Raw genomic sequence first — 13,747 nt, forward strand, 5'->3', positions numbered from 1 at the left:
AGGTCACAAGTGAGGTCCAGAAATAGTCACAGAGTTCAGGCTTTTAAGGTCACAAGTGAGGTCCAGAAATAGTCACAGAGTTCAGGCTTTTAAGGTCACAAGTGAGGTCCAGAAATAGTCACAGAGTTCAGGGTTTAAAGGTCACAAGTGAGGTCCAGAAATAGTCACAGAGTTCAGGGTTTAAAGGTCACAAGTGAGGTCCAGAAATAGTCACAGCCTTCAGGCTTTTAAGGTCACAAGTGAGGTCCAGAAATAGTCACAGAGTTCAGGCTTTTAAGGTCACAAGTGAGGTCCACAAATAGTCACACAGTTCAGGCTTTTAAAGTCACAAGTGAGGTCCACAAATAGTCACACAGTTCAGGCTTTTAAAGTCACAAGTGAGGTCCACAAATAGTCACACAGTTCAGGCTTTTAAAGTCACAAGTGAGGTCCACAAATAGTCACACAGTTCAGGCTTTTAAAGTCACAAGTGAGGTCCACAAATAGTCACACAGTTCAGGCTTTTAAAGTCACAAGTGAGGTCCACAAATAGTCACACAGTTCAGGCTTTTAAAGTCACAAGTGAGGTCCACAAATAGTCACACAGTTCAGGCTTTTAAAGTCACAAGTGAGGTCCACAAATAGTCACACAGTTCAGGCTTTTAAGGTCACAAATGAGGTCCATAAATAGTCACATACAGAGCTCAGGCTTTTAAGGTCACAAATGAGGTCTAGTAGTAGTCATAGAATTCAGGCTTTAGGAAGTTAATCCTACAAATATTCATACATTTAAGACTAAGACACTTTTGGTCTTATGTTACAATAAATTGTTACCTTTACTTTCAGACTGCAGAAAAAGACATCTGTGAGATGGACATATTCACTGATGAGGCATGCATTGTCAAGATTTGAAACAAAAGGCCCAAGAGGGTTTAATGGTGAATCTATTCAATATATATACATATATATTTATATAACGAACAGGATGACATTTTTCATTGCACACACTGTTAGAATTCCTTCTTTGCCCAACATATCTCAAATGATTTTTTGTCTAGGTTATTGTATTGTTTTGGTTCATATTTGATGATGTTACATTCCTGCAAATTTCAGTTCAGGAGTTTTGAAGACATATGCCAAAGATGTGAAAAAAAAGGCATAATAACAGGGTCACCCTTAAGGCCTTGTGGTCAGATGACCTAACATTGTAACATTTCTAGACACCTGATATCTTATACATGTTGTCTAACTTATCATTCCTAGACACCTGATATCTTATACATGTTGCTTAACTTCAACAAAAAGAAAGATCAAGAAACATTTTGTACAAAATCAGATGATATACATGCTCTCTGTGTGAAAATGTCAAACATAAAAATCCTAGTCACAACACAGGTGAAACTGATACAGTCTATGTTATCTTTGGCCCTCCCATTGTCCTAATGACGATTTCCTGTACCAAAGACTTGTACAAGCACGGACACCTAATTATGAAAAAGTTGCCAGCAACCCTATAATAGGGAGCGCCTAACGACCAAAAAGGGAAATACTTAAAACAACCAAGTTGTCCTACTTCTAAAAAAAAAATTAAACCATCCACGTGTTAATGTGTAACACTATAGCTGACTTACGACCAATTAAGGGGACCCTTTCTCCAGAAAAGTGCCAAATTTTTGGCTGGAAATTCCCCTTCAGGACTCGCTATCACATTATTAAGACAAAGTATATAACTTCCAACTAAGAGTAGGAACCCGATCTATATCTAAAGCAGAAAGAGATGCAGTACTTTTGACATAATTTATGTTTTCAAGCCAATTTCTTTTTTCTTGATAGAATTGATACTGGTACATTACAACACTAGGGTTCAAAAAGGGAGTTGATTGAAAGAGAAGATGCAAACAAGTTGCTAATATCAACAATCTGCATTTTTTTTTCATCTTGTGTATATGTATCTGATATCATATGTGTAGCATACAAAACATCTAGAGCAAAAAAAGATCAATCTATTACAAAGTACCTAATATAAATTATAAAATACCTACCAGCATATATATATTATATATTAAATTGAAGATACATTTTTATCTGAGCATTAATGTCAATATTTTTTAATTTAGACTTCAATTAAGAATGCATTAACTATATAAGCACTCATAAAAATAAGATAGCTGACCTTTATATCTTTCAATATCTGATCCTATCAATTCAAAAAGATCAATTTTAATAAAATTTAACTTAATGAATATGAACCTGTTTTTTTTTTATTTATTTCAAACCTGCTCTCCCCTCTTTCACCATCCTTGTCAGAGTTTTATATGCTAAAATAAACAAAAACGCCCCAAATCCTCCAAAGTTTGTCCCTGGATTGGCCCGCCATCATGGTGCCTCCTTGGATGTAAATGGCTATAAAGTAGAAATGCCTACAATTATTTAAACTTTCAGACTCAGATGAAGTCTGACCCATATGTACCAAAGTTATATAAATAGTCCCTGTACCAGTCATCCCCAACACACACCATATCCTCATTACATTTTAATTACATTCAGTATTCATTATAGCCGATTTAAACACAGCAACTCAGGAATCAATTTGTTTAAACATACACAATTATAATAGGGAAAACCCTTAATTCATTTCACAAACGTGAAGGCTATAATGCATTTCCTTTTTTTAAACATTTTATAATCCTGTTGTTAATATAAGGGAAAGGATAATAAAATATTGATATTTTAGTAGACCTCAGGGCCATGAGCTTCAAGTTAAACCAGTCAGCACCATACCTGCAGGCTGTTTGTCGGTCAATATATTTCATTTGAAAAACAGTACTTTTTCAACAAAAACTGATGCCTATATGTATTTTGTTTTGGAGAGATAGATGACTGGATCAAATTATCTACTGCAAATGAAGGTACTAAATTATCTACCGGGGACAGGGACGCAGGTGGTTCAGTTACCACAGTAACTGTAATAAGTTAGTGGAATGAAGGTGGATGGATTACTTACTGGGAAAAGGTGTATGGATAATGAAACATTTGGCTGGATTAGAAAGGTTACTGGATATCAAAATATAGCTGGAATAGAAAGGTTACTGGATATCAAAATATAGCTGGATTAGAAAGGTGACTGGATATCAAAATATAGCTGGATTAGAAAGGTTACTGGATATCGAAATATAGCTAGATTAGAAAGGTGACTGGATATTAAAATATAGCTGGATTAGAAATGTGACTGGACATTAAAATATAGCTGGATTAGAAAGTTGACTGGACATTAAAATATAGCTGGATTAGAAAGGTTACTGGATATCGAAATATAGCTGGATTAGAAAGGTGACTGGATATTGAAATATAGCTGGATTAGAAAGGTGACTGGACATTAAAATATAGCTGGATTAGAAAGGTGACTGGACATTAAAATATAGCTGGATTAGAAAGGTTACTGGATATCGAAATATAGCTGGATTAGAAAGGTGACTGGATATTAAAATATAGCTGGATTAGAAAGGTGACTGGACATTAAAATATAGCTGGATTAGAAAGGTGGCTGAATTTTCAACTGGGAATGAAGATGTCTTAATTTTCTCCCATCATTCACAGATTTGTCTCCCAATTTTACCTGTTCAGGATCTTTCTGATTTCACTCCCTTTAGTGTGATTTCTCTGTTCACTCCTGACTGGCACAGCATTGGGTTAGACAACTAAGATGGGAGATTTCTCTATCACATCCTCAAAGTAGAGGAAGATTTTATTAATCTACTGGATCCGGAGGTGTCTGGATTGTCTACTGGGAATGGATCCGGAGGTGTCTGGATTGTCTACTGGGAATAGGGGTGTCTGGATTGTCTACTGGGAATGGAGGTGTCTGGATTGTCTACTGGGAATGGAGGTGTCTGGATTGTCTACTGGGAATAGAGGTGTCTGGATTGTCTACTGGGAATGGATCCGGAGGTGTCTGGATTGTCTACTGGGAATGGAGGTGTCTGGATAGTCTACTGGGAATGGATCCGGAGGTGTCTGGATTGTCTACTGGGAATAGGGGTGTCTGGATTGTCTACTGGGAATGGAGGTGTCTGGATTGTCTACTGGGAATAGAGGTGTCTGGATTGTCTACTGGGAATGGAGGTGTCTGGATTGTCTACTGGGAATGGATCCGGAGGTGTCTGGATTGTCTACTGGGAATAGGGGTGTCTGGATTGTCTACTGGGAATGGAGGTGTCTGGATTGTCTACTGGGAATAGAGGTGTCTGGATTGTCTACTGGGAATGGAGGTGTCTGGATTGTCTACTGGGAATGGATCTGGAGGTGTCTGGATTGTCTACTGGGAATGGATCCGGAGGTGTCTGGATTGTCTACTGGGAATGAAGGTGACTGGATTGTCTACTGGAAATGGAGGTGTCTGGATTGTCTACTGGGAATGGATCCGGAGGTGTCTGGATTGTTTACTGGGAATGAAGGTGTCTGGATTGTCTACTGGGAATGAAGGTGTCTGGATTGTCTACTGGGAATGGATCCGGAGGTGTCTGGATTGTCTACTGGGAATGGATCCAGAGGTGTCTGGATTGTCTACTGGGAATGAAGGTGACTGGATTGTCTACTGGAAATGGAGGTGTCTGGATTGTCTACTGGGAATGGATCCGGAGGTGTCTGGATTGTTTACTGGGAATGAAGGTGACTGGATTGTCTACTGGAAATGGAGGTGTCTGGATTGTCTACTGGGAATGGATCCGGAGGTGTCTGGATTGTCTACTGGGAATGGAGGTGTCTGGATTGTCTACTGGGAATGGAGGTGTCTGGATTGTCTACTGGGAATGGAGGTGTCTTGATTGTCTACTGGGAATAGAGGTGTCTGGATTGTCTACTGGGAATAGAGGTGTCTGGATTGTCTACTGGGAATGGATCCGGAGGTGTCTGGATTGTCTACTGGGAATGGATCCGGAGGTGTCTGGATTGTCTACTGGGAATGGATCCGGAGGTGTCTGGATTGTCTACTGGGAATGGAGGTGTCTTGATTGTCTACTGGGAATAGAGGTGTCTGGATTGTCTACTGGAATGGAGGTGTCTGGATTGTCTACTGGGAATGGAGGTGTCTGGATTGTCTACTGGGAATGGATCCGGAGGTGTCTGGATTGTCTACTGGGAATGGATCCGGAGGTGTCTGGATTGTCTACTGGGAATGGATCCGGAGGTGTCTGGATTGTCTACTGGGAATGGATCCGGGAGGTTGGTGTCTACTGGGAATGGAGGTGTCTGGATTGTCTACTGGGAATGAGGTTCTGTGCTCTGGAATGGAGGTGTCTGATCTACTGGGATGAGGTGTCTGGATTGTCTACTGGGAATGGATCCGGAGGTGTCTGGATAGTCTACTGGGAATGGAGGTGTCTGGATTGTCGACTGGGAATGGATCCGGAGGTGTCTGGATTGTCTACTGGGAATGGATTCCTGGGAGGAGGTGTCTGGATAGTCTACTGGGAATGGAGGTGTCTGGATTGTCGACTGGGAATGGATCCGGAGGTGTCTGGATTGTCTACTGGGAATGGAGGTGTCTGGATTGTCTACTGGGAATGAAGGTGTCTGGATAGTCTACTGGGAATGGAGGTGTCTGGATTGTCGACTGGGAATGGAGGTGTCTGGATTGTCTACTGGGAATGGATCCGGAGGTGTCTGGATTGTCTACTGGGAATGAAGGTGTCTGGATTGTCTACTGGGAATGGATCCGGAGGTGTCTGGATAGTCTACTGGGAATGGAGGTGTCTGGATTGTCGACTGGGAATGGATCCGGAGGTGTCTGGATTGTCTACTGGGAATGGAGGTGTCTGGATTGTCTACTGGGAATGAAGGTGTCTGGATAGTCTACTGGGAATGGATCCGGAGGTGTCTGGATTGTCGACTGGGAATGGAGGTGTCTGGATTGTCTACTGGGAATGGATCCGGAGGTGTCTGGATTGTCTACTGGGAATGGAGGTGTCTGGATTGTCTACTGGAAATGGAGGTGTCTGGATTGTCTACTGGGAATGGAGGTGTCTGGATTGTCTACTGGGAATGGAGGTGTCTGGATTGTCTACTGGGAATGAAGGTGTCTGGATAGTCTACTGGGAATGGAGGTGTCTGGATTGTCTACTGGGAATGGATCCGGAGGTGTCTGGATTGTCTACTGGGAATGGATTCGGAGGTGTCTGGATTGTCTACTGGGAATGGAGGTGTCTGGATTGTCTACTGGGAATGAAGGTGTCTGGATTGTCTACTTGGAATGAAGATTGTTTACTGGGAATGGAGGTGTCTGGATTGTCTACTTGGAATGAAGATTGTTTACTGGGTATAATTAATAAGTTGTCTGAATTATCTACGGGGAATGAAGGTGGCTGGATTATCAACTTGGGATCTTGGTGCCCACCAATGAATTATCTTTATTGGTTTTATATATATATATATATATATATATGGAAGATTGATCTTTTCTCTATTTTTCCCTTCTTTCCCCCCTTCCTCTTGTTCATTTGATAGCAAGAGGATCATATGTATGAAATCTAAGAAAGATCAAATTAACTGAGAATTTAGGAATAACAAATTTCATCTGCAAAAATACCCTAGATGGCTGCATGTTAACCATTGTTTGTTTTTCAGAAGTCTCAAAATCAAGCAAGTATATGAAGTACAAGTATATGAAGTACAAGTATATGAAGTACAAGTATATGAAGTACAAGTATATGAAGTACAAGTATATGAAGTACAAGTATATGAAGTACAAGTATATGAAGTACAAGCTTAAAGTATGGACCAAAGGAAATCTATGTACGAAATCTGAGAATTACCAATCATGACCTTTTTGAGAAATAGTGATAACAAACTTCAAATTGTAACCAGGAGAATTGGTAACAATTTTCAAATGCTCAATTCCAAGATAACTGCCACCTAGCTGTCGGTCATTTTATTTTCCAATCATTTTTAATTTGTACAGGTCTAGGCACAACTAGAGACAGACCGAAAAGACCAAGGGAAACTACAAGTGAGATTTGAGAAAGACCCATAAAGAACTTTCTGAAAATTAGTGATAACCAGGATTGTTAACAAATGGATGGTCCAGTGAGGAAGGCTTATTAGAAAAGCCTACAATCTGACAGTTTAGACAAGTGCATTTAGCTGTCAGACAAGAGGTTTTTTAATCTACATGTCCAAACTGAAAAGTGAGAAACAAGAATTCCTCGGAAGTGTTTTTTTTCACCTGTGCAGAAAGTTGGGTCATTACAAGATCAGAGTTATATTGCACGGCTACAGATTTTCTATCCATAGTAACAGTAACCTTGATATCTGACCTCAGACCGGTAAAAAAACAATGCAATACAAGCACTTGTAGTAAGGAAAAACTGCATAAATAATTAAGTTTGATGGGCCCAAACACGGAACTTGAGTTAGCACAAGGAAATAAATCTAGTATTTTTAGTAATAGTGACCTTGACCTTTAATGTTCGGAACTGAAAAGCAATTCCAAGCAAGCACTTTTGGTAAAATCTTGATGAGCCTTGAGTTTAAACAGCCAACTAGAGCTTGAGTTATCGTAGGCGACACAAAAACAATCATGTAGAGCCCTGTGAAGGTGGGCGAATCACAAACCTCTCATAATAATTGTCATAGATTTCTGTCAACAATATTTTCCTATCTCATCTGGTACTGGAGTTTTCATAGTCCAAGATTACAGAATGACATTTATACAATCTGTATACCAACTGTGTAAAAGGAAAATCCCACATTTACAATTAGATTTAAATTAGGATCTGCAGAGTTTAAACTATTAAAAATTCTATATTGTTGATAATAATATTATAGCAATCCACCATGTTATAATCTTCTCATTTTCATCAACCAAGCAGAAAGTCATATGTCATATAAGTTTAGTTTTATAAAATATATATAGGGCCTTATAAACACCTTACTTAGTGCAAATTAAAATTTAGGTTTAAACATTAACTTTTGTTTCATGTTACATGTATCAATTAAGTTTTGATGTACCCAGATTTTTTTTTTCTTTTTGTTTTTCTTTTTGGTCTTTCAAAGATTTTCTCAAATGGTTTAACAGTTCCTTATTTTGAAAATAATACATCACATGCATTTTCATATACCTGTCCTTTACACTGGTAGTGTCACTGTACACATATTTTTTTTATCCAAATCTAGTGGCAGAGTAAATCATTATACATTTATCGGAGACAGTATAGTTCTGTAGCATTGGATTAACTTCCAGAAGTCTCACCCTAACCCTCCAATAAAATAACAAGTCCCCAATACCTTAAATCAGATAGAATTTCTATGAATTAATCTTTCACTGTTTGAGTTTTAGTGCAGAAGAAATAAAAAGAGTCATGGCACCTGAGTCTAGACATCAGAGTAAGATATATCACAGTGTTGGTATAATTACAGAAACATTGCATTATGTCTAGCACGATCCCACATAGATCTAATACCTACATTATGTCTAGCACGATCCCACATAGATCTAATACCTACATTATGTCTAGCACGATCCCACATAGATCTAATACCTACATTATGTCTAGCACGATCCCACATAGATCTAATACCTACATTATGTCTAGCACGATCCCACATAGATCTAATACCTACATTCAAAGCAGAGTCATCTAAAAGCACCATGCTAACAGGTTTACGATGTGAAGTTGGCCAGCTGATGCTATTCACATAGATCTGCCCATGTATATAGCAAAGAGAACTTCATAACCAATGCAGAATTCTACTCCTTTGCCGAGATAACAAATACTTGCCAAAATTCAAAGTTTAATACAGAGAAATGGTCTAACCTAACTACCTCTAGAAGTCATCTGAATATCAAAATACAGTAATTATATAGTAGAATACATATATGTACATTTACTACAATTTAAGTAACACAGTACCCATGCATGTAAAATTGATTTGGAGCTACATGCCAGTAATGCTATTTATTGAATTGAAAATACATAACAGTAGATTTATTTTTCAATGGAAATGACGCTTTGATACCTTTTCACACATCACAGCTAACATTTAACAAGATTCAAGGAGATCATTCACCTGTATAAAGATTGGTTCAGTTGTATTTTAATTACATTATCCTAGATTATGGGTCATTTTGAGGAGAAATATAAATGATCACTTCAGGTGTCAAACAGAACTCATCAAACTTGTGCAAATGATATTATCTTTTTCCCGCATTTCGGAGAATAGCGGGAAATATTTGTTCTGTATACACAGAGTATATATATGTTGACAGGTTGTCCGTCTCGTGCATTGGCAATAGCCAATCAGATAGGGCCATTGGTTAGGTGTAGATCGGGTATAGTTTGGGTAGTCATTCTAGCTCAGAACGTCGCACATGTAGTACGGCAAAATGGAAATTTTGCACACAGTAGATATATTGCATTTATAGAGGTATGTTTGGGTGTCGCTAAATGGTTAGAAATCCCAGCTAAAAAAAAAAAAAACCTTAAGCATTGTCGGGATGGTACACCTCCTGTTCTCCTATAAAAAGGTTTCAGGTTGGGTGGCGCGCTTGGTTTTTGAGGATTTTAATGCGACAACCTGTGAGAGGGAATGAGAAGGAGAAACATTGAGACGTATCTAATGTATTTTCCTTATGATTGTTGAATAAACGCCGTCTCCGTCCGTACTAGCGGTCCAGCAGCTAATTGCTATACATGTGTTGGTTTTTTATATATATATATGTATATATACGTGTAGGGAGTATATAGAGGACCTATTTCTATTGCAGCCCAGGCCATATCAGTCCTCATGACCCCTCGACTGTCTAGACACCTAGCTAGTGTTAGCTCCGTCATAAATAATAAAACGAGGTCAGCACAAGGATCAATAACCTGTCGCACAAATTCAAAAGAGTCCAACAACCAGGAAAGTCAACTTATTTAAGCACCAAATCTTGTTTCCTTGTCCAGATATTTACAAGACCAGATATTTTTTTCATCTTTAATTTCTAGATCATGGTCCTGATATTTTTAGTACCAAATTGCTTTTTCAAGTTTCAATTTTATGAGCGAGACTTATTTTCATATTGCTAAATGTTATACATATCGGTAAGTATACTAGTTAATCTTCTAACCAATGACAAACTTCTTTGACAAAATTAAAGACGACTACACATGTCAGCTACTTTTTTTTCCTGATCAGTTTCAAATTGATCAAACACAACTTATGGCCATATTATACATATCTCATTATGTAATTTCAGAAATATCCATGAAGCATTTTTTGAGAAACAGCAATAAAAAATTTTAATTGCCAAATTATCCAAAATGGCAACCTGTATATATAGCTGGTAGCCTTTTCATTCATTTGCTCTAATCAGTCCCAAAATTGAACAGTAAGCACAACTATATAACCATAATTAATCTTGTGACAAAGAAGTTGTGACAAAGAAGTATCAAACCTTCAACAATTTTTCAGATCGATTTCAAAATCTAACTAGAACTGTCGCCAGGATGGCTGACTAATACCCCCGCAATCTGCACGAGTCAATGGTGAATTGGAACTGTTAATTAGAGGCTAACTAAGATAACCCAGTAAAATAGTGACCAGTTGCCATAGCAACCATAATTTTGAAAAAAAAAAAAGTGGCATGCACATCTACACATGGTTCTCTATATTTGTGTGAAGTTTCATTGAAATTGGCCCTTCCGTTTAGGAGGAGTTGTCCGGACAAACTTAAAGTTATGGTTCTTATCAGAAAACCTGTTTATAGTGACTAGTTGCCATAGCAACCATAATTTTGAAAAAAAAAAAAAGTGGCATGCACATCTACACATGGTTCTCTATATTTGTGTGAAGTTTCATTGAAATTGGCCCTTCCGTTTGGGAGGAGTTGTCCGGACAAACTTAAAGTTATGGTTCTTATCAGAAAACCTGTTTATAGTGACCAGTTGCCATAGCAACCATAATTTTGAGAAAAAAAAGAAAGTTGCATGCACATCTACACATGGTCCTCTATATTTGTGTGAAGTTTCATTGAAATTGGCCATTTAGTTTAGGAGGAGTTGTCCAGACAAACTTAAAGTTATGGTTCTTATCAGAAAACCTGTTTATAGTGACCAGTTGCCATAGCAATTATAATTTTGAGAAAAATATAGTGGCATGCACATCTACACATGATCATTAATATTTGTATGAGGTTTCATCGGAATTGGCCCATCGGTTTAGGAGGAGTTGTCCGGACAAAATGCGTCTACAGACAGACGGACGGACGGACGGACAACCTGATTCCAGTGTACCCCCCTAACTTCGTTGCGGGGGTATAACAAACACAACTAATGGGACCAAAGGGAAACCACATTCCTCAAAAAACATTGTTGGAGTGAATATGAATTGAAAGCTATGGATTTTTATTAAGATTTCCCGGCTGTTACACAAATAAATCTGAACATCCTTGCTGCTTGGCAGTCAAAGTAATCAGTTATATATTGTACTGTTGAAAGTTTATAATTCAAATTAAACTCTAAACTAATACCATGTGCTGCCTCTCATTTGCAACCATGACAACCAAATGACATCTACTGTTTTGGAAAATAGAACAAATTTTCACCTTAATAGACAATTACTCAAAATTGACCAATCAGAAGCCTCCATTGTATTTCTATAGTTAGTAATAATTACCATGGCAACCAAAATTTCCAAAAACAAAAAAGCAAACAAACAAATGGCAAGCAATGCATCTACACATGGACCCTTACATTCCTGTCTATTTGCATTAAACTTGGTTAAACAAGTTGGAAGGAATAGTTAAGACAAATTGCTTTTTTCATAGTATCTTATAGTTACTATGGCAATCAAATGACATCTATTGTATTGGAAAAGAGTACCCTTGTAATTGCCATCCCTTAAAACCTATACATACAAATTCTCGGTTAAACTGGAAAATATTTCAATTTTGACGAATCAGAAGCCTCCATTATGTGTATGTTCCCATAGTAACTGTTCTGGAATCATCTAATGTATTTAACAATAGGCATTAGTTTGAATAACAAGAGGCTCATGGGGCCTGTATTGCTCACCTGGTTGGATTAGACCAAATGTCAAAATAATGTTCATATTCAATTTGTTTTATTTGTAAATCTCAAACAATGCTATATATGGTTATAGTGTGGGAATCTGAACTGCTTTAAAGATTAATGAAGTCCAGATTCTCTAAGGTCTGAAAGACCTCAAGAATTGTTTTTAGAACATGCATTCATCACTTTATGACTAGTAGCGATTCAAAGGAATTACCTCTATTTCCCCTATTTGTCCCGCCCCTTTGGGGTCAGAGTCACCATTTATGCAAAATCTGTTCCCCTTCCCCCAAGGATGTTTCTGACCAAATTGGGTTCAAATTCATTCATAACTTAATAACTAGTAGCGATTTAAAGGAATAACCTCTATTTCCCCTATTGCGCCCCGCCCCTTTGGCCCCTCCTGGGTCAGAGCCACCATTTATGCAAAATCTGTTCCGTTTCCCCCCAAGGATGTTTCTGACAAAATTGGGTTCAAATCTGTTCATAACTTTATGACTAGTAGCAATTTAAAGAAATTACCTCTATTTCCCCTATTGGGCCCCACCCCTTTGGGGTCAGAGCCACCATTTATGCAAAATCTGTTCCCCTTCCCCCAAGGATGTTTCTGACCAAATTGGGTTCAAATCCATTCATAACTTTATGACTAGTAGTGATTTAAAGGAATTACCTCTATTTCCCCTATTGGGCCCCACCCCTTTGGCCCCTTTGGGGTCAGAGTCACCATTTATGCAAAATCTGTTCCCCTTCCACCAAGGATGTTTCTGACCAAATTGGGTTCAAATCCATTCATAACTTTATGACTAGTAGCGATTTAAAGGAATTACCTCTATTTCCCCTATTGGGCCCCACCCCTTTGGCCCCTCTGGGGTCAGAGTCACCATTTTTGCAAAATCTGTCGGCAAAACCTTCGGTCCAGGTGAGCTAAAAATGATCTCAGGTTAATGAGATATTGGCAATTGGCAGAATTTGTGTATACTGACATGGATAAAAGACAATTTTCTTAAAATAGTTCGGCATGCACATCTTCACATACTCCCTACCATTTAACATTCCGTTATAGTTTTATTAATTAGGAAATTAAGTTTGGAGGGGTTATTGTCCAGACAAGACACATCATACTTTGTGGCATCAAGGGAATTAAATCCAGGAAAAATTGATGGAACTTAAACAATTAATGGTTTTCAGGGAGACACAAGAACATATCATGAATATAAACATGTGTGCAAAGTTTCAATTCATTTATTACTAATAAACAATTTTTGTCCATACATGTACATGGCTGACAAAGTAGGTAAGCTGTGGTCCATAAAAGGTCAAATCTCCTAAACCCCTTACTCCAAGTTCAACAACAAAACCCATTAGCTGATCAATTGTCTCTGAACCCCCTCTCCCCAACACCCAACACCCATCTTGTGAGAAAGACAGACATTAGAGAATTAAAGAGGGATGACTTTCATTTCTGTGTAATAGATACACGAGATATAGGAAAACCTAATTTCTACGGGCACCAGTACTAGTCTAGACATGTGTTACAACATAATCATATTTCACCCTGGTCTAGTCTCAGCATTTGTCTGTTATATCGGTTTTTTACATAAAAGGACAAATCCATTCCACCAGCAGCACAATTCTCCATTTAATATTCCCAGTGTTGGCACCACAAGACTTAAAGCTGAACACATACATATGTTGTGTATCAAATCTTAAAGATATCCAGG

At 38.1% G+C, this 13,747-nt stretch overlaps 1 protein-coding gene and 2 long non-coding RNA genes across 5 annotated transcripts in view; 2 read left to right on the forward strand and 1 right to left on the reverse strand.

Moving 5' to 3' along the window:
• Positions 1–13,747, reverse strand: part of LOC117322207 — a 133,817-nt gene that overhangs the window by 103,718 nt on the left and 16,352 nt on the right. The window lies entirely within an intron of this gene.
• LOC117322208 lies at positions 4,598–5,164 on the forward strand. Of its 3 annotated transcripts, none has more exons than XR_004531492.1 (3): positions 4,598–4,793; positions 4,850–4,979; positions 5,035–5,164. It is a non-coding gene; the product is annotated as an uncharacterized LOC117322208 (long non-coding RNA). The 3 variants fall into 3 exon arrangements; XR_004531493.1 differs by having other exon boundaries at positions 5,063–5,164; XR_004531494.1 differs by having other exon boundaries at positions 4,598–4,765.
• On the forward strand, positions 5,757–6,576 carry LOC117322209. Its single transcript, XR_004531495.1, has 3 exons — positions 5,757–5,816; positions 5,851–6,204; positions 6,253–6,576. It is a non-coding gene; the product is annotated as an uncharacterized LOC117322209 (long non-coding RNA).

The sequence above is a fragment of the Pecten maximus genome, chromosome 2 (assembly GCF_902652985.1).
Source record: "Pecten maximus chromosome 2, xPecMax1.1, whole genome shotgun sequence".
Taxonomy (NCBI): Eukaryota; Metazoa; Mollusca; class Bivalvia; order Pectinida; family Pectinidae; genus Pecten; species Pecten maximus.